Consider the following 15,385-nt stretch of genomic DNA (forward strand, 5'->3'; position numbering starts at 1 on the left):
GCCATCATGGTTGATCATAGCAGACCTCAAAAAACAATTATAATATAATAAAAAAGTTTCTTTTTCCTCTCTCTCATCTTCAGAACTAACTTGAACCACAATTTAAGAAAAAAATTACCAATTTTTCTCAGTGATGCTTTGAAGTATTTTTTTCCTTCTTCCTATCATCACAAGTAGAGCTAGGATAATAGTACAAAATAATCTTCCTGTGAATACACACTCAGATCTTTAATGAATTTGTTTACTGAAGCTGATGGTACTGACATAAATGTCTTTATGAGGTCACATGTTGACACTTATTTTTAAATCATGGTTATTTGCTCTAAAAATGATCACATACTATTCCAATTCACAACAGCAGCAACATGAATTACTTGACCAATCCCAAATAGCCAATGTAGCTCCAATAGTGAAGACTAATGTTAGACAAATGTTTGTGGTTGCCCATTAATTCATTCTTTTTAGTATCAAATAAATAAATAAATCCGCCCAACTGCTGAATCCTTTCAAACAAATTCATGGCTATCACAGTCTGCTCATAAGCAGCTCATGAAGTTAGATTCCCTTTTTATCCATTGGTTACTTCATTGGCTGTAAAATATCTTCTCAACCAGTGCTTTTTGCCATTAAACACCACATCAAGAGATATGCCAGAACAGATATGTCTAAGAAGCAAATAGAGAAACAAGCCACATTTTTCATGCATGCATAGATCCTCAAGAGAGCTTCTGCAAATAGTTTGCAACAATTCAATACACAGCTGTGTTAAAAGGACGACCAACGGCTAGTTTCTTGCATGCCTGTGTAATTGACTGTGTACTGGAAGGTTTCGAACACCAGATGCCCAGGTTTGAGATCAGCATGTTTAAATTCTGACTTTCTATCCAACTGAAAGTGGCTCCAGCTAATCCTCATTCATATGGCATAAAACCATGACATCACCCAGCACCGTTCATTATAACTAGCACCTCTGCTCCACAGAGCTTTAGGCCTAGCACAGGTCCACTAAATCAGAATGAGGATGTGCAACATGGCAGTGCTATTAACTCCCTATTTTTGAGAGGTAGCTGCACATTTGAATTATACAACAAAATTGAACAGTTTCACAGACATCTTGTGCAAGACAGCTTCATGCAGCTCAGGGCAAAGCTCCCATCCATAACCAAAGCCACTAGCTTGCTTTTAACAGAATTCTTAAGAGCTTCTCTCTTTTTTTCCTTAGCTGTGTGCCAGGGATATGCATAAAATAGATACAGGCCCTGTTTTCAGGCAGGTAGATCATTTACAGCACTTGTCTAAATACTGACCACAGCATGGAAATGCAAGCAGTGATGACAGGTGGTCAAGAATTTCTCAACAACAAAAAAAAAGTTTTCCATCAGAAAACACCAGTTTGTCAGAATCGAAACATGCCATGGGAACATGGCCATTTGGATAGAATTTTCTTGGAAAAGGTTTCTCAATCCAGGATGGGATTTCAGGTCAACACCAACCAGGAGAAAGAGGCTTCCAGAAAAGTTGACTGGCTGGTCATCCTTTGGATGTGGGAAACCAAGGTCAAGGCCTGGTCAAAATCTGGTAGAAGGGAACTTGAATTTGAATTTCATACATCCCAGCTGGGATCCCAAGCCAACGCGCAGGCCAGTTCAGGTCTCCCTGAGCCTCTCCTGTTGAAACTGTTCTGTGTTTTAGCAACAATTAAATGTTCAGCACATCAGAGAGATCATACCTCTATAGCCTGATTTTCTATTGCCTGATGAGCAGGGCAATTATCAGGGATGTTGGAGAACCAGGTTCAAGCCAATGAGTCCATAAATATTTAATTCATGCAAACTCGAACAACTGAAACATGAAAGACTGAGAGGCCCACTTCAGAATGAACAACGATCTGGGGGTCAGAGCACTCATGTAAGATATGGAAGACCCAGGGTCCAAACTTAGGCCCCAATCTGAATCAGAAAGACCAGAGAACTTGTATCTGGATCTCCCATGTGCCATGTGAAGTGCCATGAATTCAGGCTCATTGTAGAAAGACAGAACCTCCCCCCATTTTATCCCAGTGCAGAATGGGAAAATTTTGTAATTTGTGATAAGTTACAATGGGAAAATGCATTTCCTGCCCAGTTCTAGATGTAATGTCCTCTTAAGAACCTTGTGAATGAAAACCAGACTCAGAGAACATGGGACCTTGGAGTTACAATAATGAAAAAAAGCTATAAGAATGGACAGTTACTGTAGTAGAAAACACCACATAGTGACAAAAGTGCTAACCAGATGGCACCAAGTCAAATCATTGAATTATATTGCATTTTATAGCGGAAGCATTCAACTATAAGACTGCTCAATACCAAAAGAAGATGCATTTAGAGCCCTGTGATTGGGAACTGGTAAGCAAGGAATCTAGACCATCAGTCCCACATTGTCCCACCTTGACCACCTAGAGAAATTATACCACTGATTTTCAAAGAGATTTTATCTTTGACATATGCAAGGTTTTGAAACAACCACTTAGCAGTTGTCAACTCCAGTAAACTGAATGTGGCTCCCATGAAATCATGCTTTTTGGGCTGAAGAGTCAAAGGAAACTACATGTGATTCCAGGTCCACATGAGTAGTCTGGGTGCTAATGACTATATGAACTGGCGTGGCCCAAAGATTGATTTGGGGTACAGCTTTGACATTGTAGGGTGGATACACCCATTCTTGGAGTAAGTTTCCTGAAGTGAGGTCACGTGGACAAATAAAAATGCTATCAGTGCCATCACAGTACTGCTGCTACAATTTGTAGATACTAGGACAGCATTATCTACTATGCAGAATAATACACTCAATACTGCATGAAAAAAAATGATCTTTCTATAAAATGAAATAAACTAAAAACAAGATGGATCTTTTACAAAAACTTAAGGGAAAAAACGTCACATGAAAGATACTTAGCTCCCCAGATCCCAGGGAACTTGTAGTAATAGTGTTTTCTGCAGGATATGTTCGTCAGAAATTCAGAAAAATCTAAAATATTTTATAATTTATATGGTATATACATACCACAGAGTAGGAGGAATTTTTTCTGCATGAAAAGCCAGCAAGTGGCACCTCATTAAACAGGACCTAGGCTTAATCTAACTTGGAACAGATAAAAAAAAAGAAAGGATTCATATGAAGCTATCCTGCCTGGGGGTTTAATCTCAAAGCTTTTGAGTATAATGAATGAATTAAGTAGGGCAAGTGATTAACAACAAAAAAAGCGATCACATAATAAAAACAGAAATAGTATTGAATTTAGAGCAATGTTTCCATTGTTTATGGATAAGACCCCACTGTGCTGTTTTTATTATTTTAACTCTTAAAGAATAAATAGGTGAAGTGTACTGCAGCATATGTTTTCTAGGTTTAAATGGAAAGGCATGGGAAGAGGCTGTGAGGGAAATACCTAATGATGCATAAATAACAGAATGTTCGAATATCAATATTTGTATCATTACGAAAATAAAATTCAATCTGCAGGAATCACCAGGATTTGAAAAAATGCTTCACTTAATGATATAAGCATAGAATAAACACCATAACATTTACAATGCTTTCTATTAGTGGGATATGTTGAGTCTGGTTTGCCTGTCTGACAAAAATAGCATGAATCACAGTTCACACAATGCAATACCACTGGAAAGATTAGAGTCTGGACCTCAAACTGTGCCCCCATGTGCTAGCTGGCAAGCACTGCGTAGGCAGGAGGATGGAAAGCTACATTTTATTTTCTAGCAGACTAACGGGTTGAATCAGGAACAACCAACACCTTCCGACTCTGAAGACAGACTAGTGTTTTTACTGCTGTTGCAACTCAAACTCATTGTTCACCAGCTAATTTGAATCCACTCACCTGATGGTAAATACTAAGTCTGGACACTGCACAAATGTTTGTAGTTTATACTGCAGACTCAGCTCTGGGGTCCGAAGCAAATGTTTGGGTTTGAAGCAAACAGGTCTATATTCACGTTAGCCACGCCAGAGAGAGTCGTATGTAGATTCTGTCATTCTAGATGGATTGTGCTCTTCGGCCTTCTGTCCAAGAAGTACTTACAATCATCCAATTTAAGTAAATTAAAACTGCACACATGTCCCAGTTAGACATATCCTGAAAGTAGATTGCTGGCAGATGAAAAAAGCAGCAGAAACAAAACCTGAGAAAGAGCCTGTGGCAGGCCCAACCCTATTGGGAGGTCGTATACCCAAGTGGCCGGCTAGCTTGCCTTGCCCCTCCACTCGCTAGCTCCTCTGGGCTTCTGGCCTCTCTCTTGGCTGCCATACATTTGGGGGGAGGTGAGCACGCTAGCAGGGAGTGAGAGATTGCAGAGGGATCTGGATAGGTTACAGGGGTGGGCTAACAGGGACAGGATGCGTTTTAATACGGACAAGTGCAGGGTGCTGCACGTGGGCAGTAGGAACCAGCAGCACACTTACACAATGGGGAACTCCCTACTTGAGAGCACGGAGGCAGAAAGAGATCTTGGAGTCATTATTGACTCCAAGATGAACATGGGCCGACAATGCGAGGTCATGGTTGGCAGGGCTAACCGGACCTTGTCGTGCATCCACAGGTGCATCTCGAGTAGAGCCAAGGAGGTGATCCTCCCCCTCTACGCGACGCTGGTCAGGCCACAGCTGGAGTATTGTGTCCAGTTCTGTGCGCCCCATTTCAAGAGGGATGTGGACAACATGGAGAGGGTCCAGAGGAGGGCCACCCGCATGATCCGGGGACAACAGGGCAGACCCTACAGTGAGAGACTGCGGGACCTGAACCTATTCAGCCTCCACAAGAGAAGGCTGAGGGGGGACCTGGTGACCGTCTATAAACTCACTAGGGGGGACCAGAAGGGTTTGGGGGAGACGCTGTTTCCCCTAGCGCCCGCTGGCATAACAAGGAGCAATGGGCACAAGTTGATGGAGAGGAGGTATAGATTGGACATCCGCAAAAACTACTTCACAGTTAGGGCGGCTAGGAGCTGGAACCAACTTCCAAGGGAAGTGGTGCTGGCCCCTACCCTGGGGGTCTTTAAGAAGAGGCTGGATGCCTACCTGGCTGGACTCATTTGAGTCCCGTTTCTCTTTTTGGGTTTTTTTTGTTGTTGTTCTCCCGCCCTGGCGGGGGGTCGGGCTAGAAGATCTATTAGGTCCCTTCCGACCCTAAATCTATGAAACTATGAAACATTCAGGGAATTAATTATGCGGGCGGTGTCCTGAGACTTGGAGCGAAAGGGGGATTTTTTTGAGCCACTTGGCTTCCCCTTTCTCACTTGTCCAGGTCTTGACCCTCTTGGCTGGGGCCTAATTTGCTCTAGCTGCTCCCTTTGGACCTAGGCCCACTTAGCCTGGCCTCAGCTCTTTGGTAGCAGCCACACAGTTGGGAATTAGGCTCCACCATCAGGCTCCGGGCCTCCCAGTCTTAGTGGATGACCCTTGCCCACAAGGGGTGAAAACACGCAGGGTGCTTTAAGGCGCCTACAATGTGAACTCCACCTCCCTTCACAGTCACTTCCAGTCTTCTGGACAAACTAACAAAAATTCAAGCAACCACTTTCCACCAAAAACTACCACCTCTCCAGGCATTCACAACCAAGTTGGCCCTGAACAGCAACCCTTTATCCCTTCTGGGTCCTATGCAGGGGGAAAGAAGTGGGGAGGAAAACTCTCAGCCTTTACTCACCAGGACTCCCCTTTTAGCTTCCAGGCTCTGCTGCAACCCACCTGGGGGATCCTTCTCTTTCCCCAGCTGGGGCTGGACTGCCCCTCCAGCCTAAGGGCAAGCCTATGTACCATCCCTGAGCCCCTCTGGCTCTAGGGCACAAAATGAGGTCTCCAAACCTCTCCTTTTAGCCTCATCCCGGTCCTCCAGATGTAGACAGAAACACAAACCAAAAGCCTCCAGGCTGTAAGTTGCCCATCATCTACAACACAAGTACTATGCCCCTTCTCTACTGCAATCTCTCCAGCATAAGTACCTGGGAGGTTCCTAGGCAAGTGCCACCGTGCTGGGGAACAAAGCAGACAGCATCGGTTCTCCAACCACTTCCACTTGCAGGAGCTCGCTCTCTCTCTGGTGGCCACCAGGGTTTCTCCTTGGTGACCCCAGCCGTAGCTTATCTGGGCCAAAACCCTGCCACCAGCCCATCATGTGGCTCGTGCAGGTGTTCCCTATTCCCTGTTACCCCAGCAGCTGGAGAGCCCTGCAGACTAAACAGGGCTCTTTAGCCAGGCAGCCTCATCCTTAAATTAGCAGGCACCCTTTAGTGCTCTGCTACAAGGAGAAACACAAGAAAGCATCAGGCAGAGAAAGTATCACAAGCTACTGAGTAGACCACCAAGCCTGTGGTCCTGTTGGCCTCCATGTTGCCAGGAGACCTGTAATGCAAAAAAAAAAACTTGGTCTTTTCGGGCAGTTAAAGAATGAGTAATGCGTACATAGTCATGGGGAACTGGTCAAAACTTACGGTGTGCTGCTACAGTGCAGGCTCCAAGAAGAAAAGAGGATGACTCACATTTTAAATGGGTGTAGTTAGCTAGTGGAATCCCAACCAGATGCTAAAAAACAGAAGAAACCCCAAACGCAGCCAAAAAAAATAAAAATAAAATAAAATCACTCCTGAGGGGTGTGATTTTTAATAAAATAAAAATTCCAAATTAAAATAAAATCATACAGGGGTGTAGGTTGTAGCCGTGTTGGTGTAAGGACATAGGCAGACAAGGTTCTTTGGGTAAATCTAATATCTTTTATTAGACCAACTTAAATAGTTGGGGGGGAAAAACATTTGGAAAAAAAAAGCTTACTAATTTTTTCCCCCTAACTATTTAAGTTGGTCTAATAAAAGATACCAGATTCACCCAACAAAATTGTAAAAATTCAAGTTTTGTTAACCCAAAGCAATTCCAAATTAATAAGTGTCTCTCTCTATATATCTATTTTATATATATATGCAGCAGACTGATCCTGAGGCATGAACCCCTATGAGAAACCAGACTGGGGGGAGTTCATTTAGGCTAGGGCTATATATATCTGCTGCAGACCCTAGTTTCCCCCTAATTTTCCTTATGGTCCAAATGGAGTCTAATGAGCCACTCTTGCATCCAGGAGTCTAGAGGAATTGAACTTCAGGTTTCTAACACTGCCAACAAACAGTTCCTGAGCTGGGAAGGAGACCGAGACACAAGCAACTGAGAACTGATGAGTGGAACCATGTTAGCGAGGTGTACAATATTAACAGCAATCACCAGCATTACAATATTCAGATCTCTCTCTAATTTTTAAAGATTGGTCTAAATCAATGCTCCAGGCCTTACTCCCCTCAAAGTCTGGGAAATTTGAGATCCAAATTCATGTCTCAAATTATTCCCATTAGAAGTAATAATTACCATGCACATCAGGGCAAAAATACTCAGGGGGTTGTAGCCTGCCTTGTGAAAAAATGGCTTTTGCTATTTTTCTACCCTCACTTAAATGCAAGAAGGAAGCTAAGGATTCAGGGGGAGATTTTTCCAAGGTGGAAAGAGGAATTGGCCCCATTTCCCATCAACTTTCCATGGGAGCTGGGGTCCTTACTTCCTTATGCTCCTTCACAAATCCCCAGAAACCATCACTGGCAGCAGCATCTCATTAGCTAGCCATGCAGGCATAGCTAATTGCAGCTGTAGTTTTGGTATTGAAGCTTTCCCCACCATTCAGGTCTTTGCCCCCAAAATGTGGCATACACACCGTCTCCATATGCATCCGCAGCTCCTCCGAGAGGGAAAGATTATCTGCTTTCACTACCACCGCACGCACGTAGTCGCCTTCTAAACATTGCATTGCAAAATGTGAAATGGATGCAGAGGCGACTGGCTGGCTGGTGGCTGCGATAGCTTACGCGCTGCAATGAAAAGCCCCTGGAGAGAATGAGGGACCCGAGGACAGAAAATTAAGACTACCACTTACTATAACTGTCATCTCTTCCTCCTAGATGATGATTCCAGAGCAAAACATGATTTGGGGTCCAGTAGGTATCAAGACACTTCATTTAAGGATAGATATCTCTATTGTTTGCAGTGACCCTGTGAGTTTTCAGGGTGCTAGAAGTCTGTCCATAACAGTGAGATATATACTCCAGCCACTTGAAATTTGAGATTTCAATAGAGAGACCACCAAAAAAAAATCCTGATTTTAATCAAGGCCTTTCATTGGTTCATAAATTTAATTCGCTATTCACTAAGGCATTCAGGGAAAAGAAAGAGAAGATAAAAGCTGTAATTCATGGTATAAGGCCCACAAGCCTCAACAGATGTGATCCCTCATAATGAAGCATGTGGGCCTAATTTGGCATTACTTGCTACCAGGAGGATCTTCTGCAGGATATCTTACTAAATCTATGTTTGGTTGGCACCTGCGCCTTGTTGAAACTGGCATAGTACCTTGGAAGTGGGCATGATGCCACTCTGACAGATGGGCATGAGAGCAAATATGATGCCAGAGATCTAGTACTGCATGTGCAGCAACCTTTATGTAGCAGGGCTAGTCTCATCCCAGAACAAAACACAGTCCACACCTACACAATTGCTCAGGCCTGGATTAACTTTGAAATCCAAGAATGGCATCTGGAGTGGCAGGGCTGCAAGTCACGGTCTTAACGAACCTAAATGTGAGACCCGCGGGGGGTTACAAGCAGCAGGATGCTCCTACCTGACACAGTTCCCAGAAGGACATATCCACAGATGTCAGTCGAGATGGAGCCAACTTCTCAGCCATGTACACTGGGGTAGAAGCCATAAGCCACACCTGGAAAAAATAACTGTTAAAATGCTTTGAACAATGGCATTGTAACTTAAAGATCAGGTATCCCCAGCAGCAAGTCAGCACAACTACATTAAATTTCCAAAGAACTGTTCAATGTTATTATTCAAGTTGAGCCAGCTGGCGATTTGGCCCAGTATACTTAGTTTTTTCCATCAAAACAGTAACTGATTAAAAAAGAGAGAGAGAGAGAGGAATTTATATTCAGAATGCACAATTTTATTTTATTTTTTTGACAAATTCTACCCGGATCCCATTCAACTCCATTTTAAGCTTTCCCCATTGAGATTCCTGGAGCGTAAATCAGGATAAAATCATGCTTGCCCTACCTGATGCTCCTCTATAATTTTGTAGATTATAAAACTATTCCTCTAGTAGCTCTTGTTAGCAAAAGCTCTCAATGTTTATATTCAGGCTGACATTATGCCGTTCTTTTATAATAAGGATCTTTCTCTTCTCCTGGCCTTTTATGAGCTACCTATAAATGCCTCTGAAAACTTCTTTATGTTAAAAGGACCATAAAAATCAGAGATAGGCCCAAACCAGAGTGTCTGGCACTGGATTCAGATTAACACAGGACATTCTTAAAACTCAGAAATGAATATTTGGGACACGAACCCAAACAGCCTTGAACTTTCAGGGCACTGAGATCCTCTACTGTAAATTGGTCCTTAAAGGAAGGAATTTAGAGATAATATATTACATGATGTTACAACCGTTACAAAATTGATCAAAACCACAAATTATTCCCTATTAAAAAGGTCAGTTACTGCCAAAACTACAATTAAAAAGCAGCACGAGTCAAGTTCAGTAGAAGTTAGGACGTGACCCAGATGTGCGCTGGGTTAGGAGCCCTGACAAATCTGTTTTGGGCTTCTTCCTGTCTGGAGAATTTGAGAGCAGATTATCTGAATTTCTAGACACAAACCACTTCAGTTATAAAAAGTTGTATTTTCCCCCTTGGTAAATAAGATTTTCCCTCTTGGTAAACACGAACTGAATTATTGTTCTGGCTTATGAATGACTTTATTGATTACATCCTTAAAGCACCTAAGAGAGCTCCTTTAGACTTCCCTCACCATCCTTCCTTTAGCAACAGAAATATTTGAAAAAAAATCTTTTCTATTTTGTTACAACAAAATGAATGACTAAAAATATAGAGATTATTATTATTATTTTATTTAGTTATTTATTTATTTTTACAGAGGTTGAATCATTTTACTGTAATGATTCAGAAGATCGATGTGCACAGGGTGGATCCTCCACTAGTGTAAATGCATATAGCTCCATTGAAGTAAAAGGACTTAAATGAACCATAGAAGTGTTCCTACGAGAATAACTGTTCCTGCAGTAACGTCTGAAGAGAGGGGGCAAAAATCTTGCTCACGTTATTCATATTGATGTCAGTGACTTGCCAGTAAGGGAAGAAAAATGGAGTGCATAACTATCACCTTTTAAAAGAAAACTCATGAGTAAGTGGAGCAGGCTCCTGGGAATGAAAGATGCCACCCACTGCATGGTGGCGACGAAAAAGTATTTATCAACAGAATTCTAATAAAATATTGTGCAAAACTCCCAAATTGCACCAATTGCAAAAGCGGTAGTGGCCCTGCATCCTGAAGTGCATGAATGGCAATTTGCATGATATTCATTGTGCTAAGGTTGAAAACACCATTAACATCTTTGCTCTAAACCTAACAGACCAATTTATTCTAACTGGCACTAATAAAATGTATCATTAGCAAACAGGGGTCAGTGGAGAACATGCAGAAAAATAACAAAGAGTTCAAGAAAAGGATTAAATCTACTTGTAGCTGGCAGTGAACAACTAGCTCACCATAACACTATTCTAACAAATTTAATCTATGAAATGCTACCGATGTAAGCATAAATTACTGTTCAGCGTTAAAGCCAAGCAGTTGGAGAAACAGAACACGATTAAATTAGCTTGTTACTCAGACCATTGTTAATGATAGCAAATGTAAGATATCTTTGTGTCGCTATCTTCAGACCTCACAAGATATCTAAGTATTTATCCGTAAATTTGTAAGCCCCATCCTGATAAGAGATGCTGTCGATTGGAACAGAGGTCATTTTACTGATATTTCCTTTGTGTCTTTAAATAATTCCTTTGAATGGACTATGACCTGAAGACTTGGAGATGTGAGGAATTTCTAGATACCAATATATTCTGTTTGGGTACATATATCCAGCCCTCTTCACCATGGTATCCATACCCCTTAAAATCATTCATGTGTTTTTATCTTCACACACCAGCCTAGTAAGATAGGAAAGCAAAATTCCCAGTTTCCCAATTAAAAAAAAAAAGAGGCAAAAGGACAAAAAAAATAAATAAATCAGTGACTTGTTCAAGGTCAGGAAGTCAGGAGTCAACCTGGGTACTGCACCTCCAGTTCCTCCATCCCGATACAGTCTCCTATCCATCACACCATTGTTCATGCCTGCAGCCCACCCTATGTTTTAAGTCCTAAAGAACAGTGCTGAAAGCATTATCATGTAGTTGCCTATCATCTCAGCATTTCTTCGTGCCTCCAGGTTTGTCTTTCTGAATACACTTGGCTTAGATTATAAGCTCTTCAAGTCACGGCCAAATTTTCATTCCGGGTGTGCAGCCCCTACTCCCGGGAAAGCTCTGGCCCTTGGCTGTGACTTCTAGGCATTATGGAAATGCCAATAAATAATAGTGCCATTGACCGTACAGGCAGAGGAAGTCTAGGAGACGTGGTCCTTCCGCGAGGAAGGAGACTATGTCCAGACGAGAGCACACTGAGGCTGCCTGCAGACGAGCGCAGCCACTTGTTTCTCTGGGGACAGGTGGCAGCAGAACACCTTGCATCACTGCTACTTGTTCCTGGGACATGCCTGTGCCACATGTGCTCTGCTTCGTGGCAGATTACCCCATGTGGGGTAGGGGAGGCAGGGGGTAGCAACTGTGCTGGCTCCAGCAGCCTTACCTGGGGGCCTCAGGGAGCTGCAGCCATGGCAGTCTTGCAGCAGGGAGCCTGGCCAGCAGCTGGAGATGACTCTGGCCATCCAGGCTCTGGTTTTTGGTGGCGTGCACTGCCACCCTGCTTTTTTTTGGCATGGATTTTTTGACCCCAGGAGATCTGGGGGTCAATGCAAACCCAGCCCCCCATTCTGCAAGGTAGCAGCATAGGGCACTGGAGCACTGTCAAGGATGGGTACAAACTGCTGAGGAAGGACAGACAGGGGAGAGGAGGAGGAGGAGGAGTTGCACTTCATGTAAAAGAGCCATATGATTGCTCAGAGCTCCGGTATGGAACTGGAGATAGGACTGTTGAGAGGCTCTGGGTTAGGGTCAGAGCAGAGAGCAACAAGGGTGATGTGGTGGTGGGGTCTGCTGTAGACCACCAGACCAGGAGAAAGTGGTAAATGAGGCTTTCTTCAAACAGCTGGCAGATGTTTCCTGATCACAGGCCCTGGATCTCATGGGGGACTTCAATCACCCTAACATCTACTGGGAGGGCAATACAGCAGTGCAGAGGCAATCCAGGAAGATTTGGAGAGTATTGGAAACAACTTCCTGGTGCAAGCGTTGGAGAGACCAAGTAGGGAACATGCTCTTCTTGACTCACTGCTCACGAACAGGGAAGAATTGGTGGGGAATGTAGTAGTGGATGGCAACATGGACAGCAGCGACCACGAGAGGATTGAGTTCAGGATCCTGAGGGAAGGAAGGACGGGGAGCAGCAGTGTAAGGCCCCCGGACTTCAGAAAGGCAGACTTCAACTCACTCAGGGCACTCATGGGCAGGATCCCCTGGGAAGCCAGACAGGGGAGAGGTGTCCAGGAGAGCTGTGTGTACTTTAAGGCAGCCTTACTGAGAGCACAGGAACAAACCATCCTGATGTGCAGGAAGACTAGCAAGTCTGGCAGAAGACCAGCTTGGCTTAGCAGGGAACTCCTCAGTAAACTACAAATCGCAAAAAGGAAGCTTGTAAGAAGTGGAAACTTGGACAAATAACCAGGGAGCATTGCTCGGGCATGCAGGGATGAAGTCGGGAAGGCCAAAGCGCAATTGGAGTTGCACCTAGCAAGGGATGTGAAGGGTAACATGAAAGGTAAATTAGGACCTACTGTCGGCATCTAGGAGAACCTCCCCTGTGTCTGCTGCTCCTTACTATGGTATAAATATATAGCAAAGTAAAATCCAGGATACATTTCTTTGTGTAATCATGTTGTCTGTCCACACCCTCAGCCCCTACAACACCTGCAAATTCAAGGCAATAATCAACCATCACGCTGTGGCCTGAAATGCATAAACATGATAGCTAAATCCATTATTGCTCTGGGAGGCAGAGGGCATGCACTGCACTGGAGCCGCTACCATCAGTATACATGATATCTTCTTGTATTCCAGTGCTCACGAGTAGATTTGTTCTTGTTTAACTGTGGCCCATATATGAAAACAGAATGAACTGAGCTCAGAGAAATCCAGAAATACTGCGGGAGGCATGAGTTTTCTAAACAGCTGCGTGCTGGAACGGTAGACAAACAATCTTAAACTGTTTCATGCAAAAAACTTCCCCGACTGATAACATCCCCAGCCTGCTATCAATGGTGCTTTTATCAAGTGGAGACTTTTGTGCAGAGTGGCTGGGCAAAGCATTGCTAAAGCCAAGGCTCTTTTAAATGATAAGCTGAATGAATCAACATTCAGGCAAAATAAAAGGACGAGAGATGAGCCAGATTTTCTTGCATGGAGGCTGCAATAAAAACAAGCTGGCTGCTATTTTTCCTCTCTCCCTGGCTCAGATGTGTTTACTTTATGTATTTGATTTATTTATTTTTACACATTAGTGGGTTTTCTATATACTAATATTTACAATCCAAACAGTCCTCCAAAAGCAGTTTGGATTATCATTCAACACAATGCGAGATAAGAGTTTCACACTTGTAAAGATTAAACCACAATAAAAACAATGGAGTATGCAGAACGTACAATGCGCCAGCAATTTATAAGCAGCACCAGATACTACTGTACCAAGGAAGGCTGTGGAGTTTGGAAAACAGTGGTTCCCTCTTTATTAGGATAATAGAGTTAAAAGAGAATGATGAGCATCTGAAATGTGCTCGTTTTAGTCAGTAACAAAGTGTTTTAAATACCCTTTCAGAAGCCATAAAAAAGGCAAGAAAGTCAGTGAATCAAATTCACTGTGTGAAAAATGTCCTTGCTCTTGCAGCGGCTGGCAGAAATACAGACCTGGATGAAAGCATGGCGGGGTTAGGCTCAGTCTGGATAAAGTGGTGCCGGCTGGCAGAGGGAAGTATCCTGGCAAGGTTCAGGGCTCCTCCCTCAGCCCAGAGCACCTGCCAACTGATGGCTGAAGTGGGTCATAATCTCCAGGTCTTTCTTTTACCTAGTCCGGGTTTCCAGGTGACCACAAGTGACCACAACCTGCACTGCACCTTGCTAGCCAACGGATTGTGTCCTTCTCTCTCAAGTGTGACCTCTGCATAGTTTGGCAGCTGTCTTCACCATCTCAAATCCAGATCCTTGGAGTTTCTGGCTACCCTTGAGCCTTACGTACAGGCTTCAGCTACAGCAGAAGGCGGCTACTCATTTTCCAAGTAAGGCAGCATGACAAGCACCGGCCACACCTGCGTTCTCAACTGTCCCAACTCCAGTGGCCAAGAAAACATCATCTGCACAAGTGCTCCTCAAGGACAACCAAGCAGGAAGAACCTGGATCTTATAAGCAGCAGTTTACAATTTGATCCTGTTTTTGCCATCAGTGTTTTGCTACATACACCTAACTACACGCAATGCTCTGGGCAGAATATATCTGGCCAACCATAACATTATGTGCATATAACAAGAGACATTCGAGGAGACGTGCATGCCAGGGATCATTTTTATCCCAGACAGCAACTTCTTCTATGGAGGCAACAGCATCTATTATCAAGGAGAAAGACTCAAGTAGCACACACACACATACACACACACGTATGTATGTATTTTATTTATTTTTACACACACACACACACACACACACACACACACGCTACTTGAGTCATATTTTATATATATATATATATATATTTTTTTTTACTACCATACTCTTAATGGGGAACTTTTGAAACATTGTTCTCCCTCATCAAAGAAGATGAAAAAGAACAGCATTAAGGGAAAGAGAAGGATTTCTTTGAATAGGTAAAAGATAATTATACATTTTCTATGACACATACGGGAAAATGTAATATTGGATAATGCAAGCAACCTCAAATTTTGCATTGTGCTTTAATAGATAGCTCTTAAAAAAATTATATTGTGTACAATATGTAAGGTAGCTCTCTCCGACATGAAAGGAATCAAATAAGAACATACCCTTATGCCACAGCAACTAAGGAAGCAGGATAAAGGGTGACAATAACAGATTAGCTACAAATTTTCCAATTTATTGTTTCCTGAAAAATAAAATTTTATAATGAACATACTCCTTACAAGCTGTGCAGAGCAAGCCTCTCCCAGAAAGGCACAGAGCAGTAGTTAAAAAAAAAAAAAAAAAAAAAAAAAAGGGCCCCCAG

General features: G+C 43.0%; 1 protein-coding gene across 1 annotated transcript in view; it reads right to left on the reverse strand.

The window, feature by feature from the left end:
• AFF2 (AF4/FMR2 family member 2) overlaps positions 1 to 15,385 on the reverse strand; it is a 635,691-nt gene that overhangs the window by 570,095 nt on the left and 50,211 nt on the right. Inside the window, exon 2 of the mRNA XM_019521659.1 lies at positions 8,705 to 8,800. The gene's annotated coding sequence lies outside the window, so the exon portion shown is untranslated. The remainder of the gene's footprint in view (positions 1 to 8,704; positions 8,801 to 15,385) is intronic.

This window comes from Gavialis gangeticus, unplaced genomic scaffold (genome assembly GCF_001723915.1).
Source record: "Gavialis gangeticus isolate Ggan-Ray unplaced genomic scaffold, GavGan_comp1, whole genome shotgun sequence".
NCBI lineage: Eukaryota > Metazoa > Chordata > Crocodylia > Gavialidae > Gavialis > Gavialis gangeticus.